This window comes from Cervus canadensis, chromosome 6 (genome assembly GCF_019320065.1).
Source record: "Cervus canadensis isolate Bull #8, Minnesota chromosome 6, ASM1932006v1, whole genome shotgun sequence".
NCBI lineage: Eukaryota > Metazoa > Chordata > Mammalia > Artiodactyla > Cervidae > Cervus > Cervus canadensis.
The window spans coordinates 46,448,071-46,452,613 of NC_057391.1; the positions used below are offsets into that span (position 1 = coordinate 46,448,071).

The window sequence follows — 4,543 nt, forward strand, 5'->3', positions numbered from 1 at the left end:
GTGGGTGCTTGGCATAAAGTGTACCCTCGAGTTGGTTGACAAAGGTCTGGACCTGATCGACTCTGGAGTCCCATTCCTCCCCCTTCTCAAGTCCTTTCACCATCATTTTGGGGAGGTGACATCCTCCTTGTTGTGCCTTCTTTCCACTCCCCTACTGGGAGAGAGATTGTAGCTCTTTCTACTGACAGGATCCCCAGAACAGTGCTCTTCACGTGTGATACACAGACTCTTGCTAGTCTGCAAATCTTTGAGATCAGGTAAACATATACAGTGAGGGAAAGCATGAGCAACTTTTATAGACATTTGACACAACTGCAACATCAAAGTACAACTACTGAAACATAATTTTATGTCTCTTGAACTTAATCTTTTCTAAATTAGGCTTATCTTTTTTAAGCCTTTTAATTTATTCGCTCATTTATTTTTAATGTTTTTTGGCTATGCCATGCTGTATGGCATGTGAGATCTTAGTTCTCTGACCAGAAATCAAACCTGTGCCCCCTGCATTGGCAGTGCAGAGTCTTAACCATGGGACTGCCAGGGAAGTCCCCAGGCTAGTCTTTTTTTTTTTTTAGAAAAAAGCTTGTCTTGCTCTTGGGCTCAGATCTAGGTTGTGTTAACATGGCGAAATGCACCAAGAAGGTCGGAATCATGGGCAAGTTCAGGACCCGTTATGGTGCCTCCCTCAGGAAAATGGTGAAGAAAATTGAAATCAGCCAGCACGCCAAGTATACCTGCTCCTTCTGTGGCAAAACCAAGATGAAGAGATGAGCTGTGTGCATTTGGCACTGTGGTTCCTGCGTGAAAACAGTAGCTGGTGGTGCCTGAACCTACACACCACTTCTATCACGGTAAAGTCTGCCATCAGAAGACTGAAGGAATGGAAGGACCAGTAGAAGCACTGCCATTTGATAATGTTGCTGGCCTATAATACATGGGTTAATTTATGTTAAAAAAATAAAAAAAAGCTTGTCTTTTTTATGTTTCATATTTTTTTCAGGAATTTGTTTTTTACTGTTTTTGGTTTCTTTTTTTTTTTTTTTACAAAAGTACTAGCCTGTGGCTGACTGGAAGGAAAGAAAGTAGACTCTTCATCACAGATAACTGAATAATTTGAGGTGTGTCCACATAAAGCTTAAGTATGGGGACTCTAGAGTTACAGGGCCTGGAGAGGTGCCCTGGTTTTCTGGATGACTGTGTGAGTGTATTATCTGCATGACTTTGGGGAGCTTATCCTATTCTGCCTTGATTTCTCTATCTCTATAATGGAGGTGGTGGTAATTGTACCTACATCATTGGATTGTGAAGAGTAAAGTTAGTAGTAGGTTAATAGTAGGCTCTTAGAAAAGTGTCTTTTGCAGGGTATGGGGTCAGAGTGCTTTAGGTATCATCATTTGCTATTCCAGACCTTATTCCGCACCCGTATCTTTGTGTAAGCCAGGGCTGATGACTTGGCACATTGTGACTTTTGAGACCCTAGGCATTTTTGCCTTTATGTGCCTCTTATTCCATTAAAAAAGTAAACATTGTATTTTATGACTTTGTTAGTATAAAGCTGAGTATAATCCAGGCTAGATTCATTATTATATATCTTTTTTGCTTTTACTTTTAAAATAGAACAAAAACATTTCTGCAGTCCTCTACATTAAGTTGGGTCCTGGGCATGGTGCTTGCTGTGAGAGATTCAGACAAGTGGAAACTCTAGGTTAAGCTGGCCCTGGTATAAGCTCTTCCTTCCCTTGCTCGAATGTTCTTCTTTTAAGCATCTTCTCTTGAGCATCATTTCTTCTCCTCTTGAGCAGTTCCTTTTCATCATTTGAAATTCCACCCCAGCTTCCTTCTCAGTCCGTTCTATGTGTACAGCAGTTTTATAATTGTTCCTTTACCCATCTGTCACCCAGGCCAGACTGTAAGTTCTTCAAGTTCAAGGAACACCTCTGTCTCCTCAGGACTAAGCACATTATGGTTACACTAGTTAATTACTTAATGTGGTTGGATAAAATATGTCATTGTGGAGGGAGCAGCATGGATGTGGGCCTCGGAGAGTCTTGAAAGGAGGTTTATTTAGAAAACAGGAGGTTAAAAAAAAAAAGAAAGAAAACAGGAGATTAAAGACAACCTTTTCATTCACAATTCTTGCTTATGCCTGAACACTTGTGGACTTCAAAACACAGGAAGATGATTGGAGTATCAAGGAGCAAGAGTTTACAATACAATTGCCTGAGCAATGGGAACTCCCCTCTGATTAACATTAATGGGAGCGCCATTCATACATCACCCAGAGAACAGACCCCTAAAAGCTGATCCGCTGCCTCATTAGAAGCCAATCAGAGGCTTTCAGTGTTGAATAATAGGTTTGGCTGGGCTGACTCCAGAAGCAGAACAGCAACGAGGTCCTCTGCTAATTTCAAATGTGGTGGCGAGGCTGGGACAGAGCGAAGCCCAGGTAAGAGGATATTGTGACTGAACCACGGGGTGAAAGTCTCTACAGGGGGATGATCCGATTCGATGAGATTGCCTGCTACAGCATCTTCCCCAACAAGGCAGCACAGGGTTTATTTCACAGCATCGCCCAGACTCACTATCCACTGACTCTTGCAGGGGTACTCCAGGTTCAAACTGCACCCCAGAGGATCTTGTTCAACACGCCCACCCTGGGCCACCCCTTGAGCTTCTAAGCCAGTGGGTCTAAGAGGGAGTCTAGAACCCAAGGTTTTGCAAGCAGCTCGGGTAAATGGTGTTGTGAGTAAATTAGATCAGACCTTAAGAACGTGGACATTGCTGAACAAGTTATCTTTGAAGACGGGTGAATCCTTCTATGTTTTGGCCTCCTTAATGGTCTGTGTCCATAGCTATTGGTGCTCGTTCTTCAGTGGGTGCCTGGAACCTAGTATAACCCTTAAGCACGGAAGGAAACCAGAAATATTCCCTTTCAGCCCCCAGACATCTCCTTTGCAGATTCTGAAGCCCCTATTTTTCTTTCTCTTATGGGTACTTTTGAGGGGGCTGGCATGTGGACATCTGACATCTAGGGTCATCTTCTTTTATTTCCTCCACTCAGAACTCTGAGTCCTGTGCTGTGAAACCAGCTCACTGGCACTCTGCACTGGAGTTTCATTTACTATTAAGGGCTCTAATGAGGAGGGACAGGCAATTATTATTATTTATTTCACTAATTAGCCAGATAATCATTCATTTTGAAACTATTCAGGGTTGGAAATCTGTTCATTTTGTGCCCTTTGTGTAATATGGATTCATTTAATTTATTTTTTTCTTTTCCTTTACAAAAACGACTGCTTTGTTTTAAATGGGGGGCAAAGGTAGGGAGTGAGAAGGGGGAAATTAAAGAAGAGAGAGAGATAATTTCTGAACTGTGAAGATAATGCAGCGAGGAGCCAGAGTCCATAAAAACATCACCTTTCAGTCTCTGAAGACATAACGCTTGATGATAACCATAAAACATGTTAGTGCAAAATGAATTGCTGTTCTGTTCAAATCCTTAAACGTACTACTGTGGATGTCACTGGAGATATGCAACTCTTTTTTCTGATGCCGAGATATATTTTATCATAATTTGTGGGGTGGATGACAGCCTTGTACACATGATTGCCTTTTCCTGCTCAGTTAGCTTGTCAAGGTCAGAGTCCTTTGGCCTTTTATGAATGTCGGACTATTAAGAAATGAGCAGGATAAGTGAACAGCATGAAGAGGAAACTTTATTTTTCTTTGTTAATTGATACATTATGTTTTCATGGTGTTTGCTTATTGCAAGCTACCATTTTACTCTGTAGGTTACTCTGGAGATGGGAGGGGATGTTGTTGTTGCTTGGTGCCCGGCATCTTATTTTCACTGTGAGATGGAAAGAGCTTCTGGGAAGTTGGGATTCATCTTCAAAAATAAACTGTTCAGGAATGCTTGAACTTTCAGGTAGCCTTTTTTAAAGGTACGTCATTACCGTGGGATGTGGTACTTCCCTATGTTGATGTTTCTCTAGGGCATACATGCAATATGGCACTCTTTGTAACTCAAGTCTTCTAGGTAATGAGCCTGGTACTTTAGGCTGAGAGTCTCTTGTGTATTTGTTTGTTTTCTATGACTTCCATTTTGAAAGTTAAAACCAGATCTGCAATCAAGCTGCAATCACGTATCTTAATCTAAGGAAATGTGAGATGGTGGCCATTTCTCAGAGAAATGGAAATTCTTGGTGAGCTCTAGGGTGGGGAAGAAGATCCAAGCAAAAAGTAGAGGAGGCATCACCTTCCTGAAGGATGTCTCAGCTGGCACCCATGACTTAATACTCTCTTTACCTTGGCATACCCCTCAATAGCTTAAAGGATTCAATGTAAGAAATTTCCAGTCTAAATGACTCTTTCCTTTTTGTGGGCTCCTGTGTTGTCACTAAAACTGAAAATTGCTCAGAAGTCTCAATAAAAAGTCGATAATGCATGAATAAGTCCTTGTGCAGAAAGTTCAAGAAACCATTGTTCCCAGATCTTCAACTGCTCTTGCTAACCTTTCAGAAGCTCTGTCAGAAGGAACCTT

At 41.6% G+C, this 4,543-nt stretch overlaps 1 pseudogene; it reads left to right on the top strand.

Moving 5' to 3' along the window:
* The first annotated feature begins 621 nt into the window (after positions 1-621).
* LOC122444127 lies at positions 622-896 on the top strand (annotated as a pseudogene).
* The last annotated feature ends 3,647 nt before the right edge of the window (positions 897-4,543 follow it).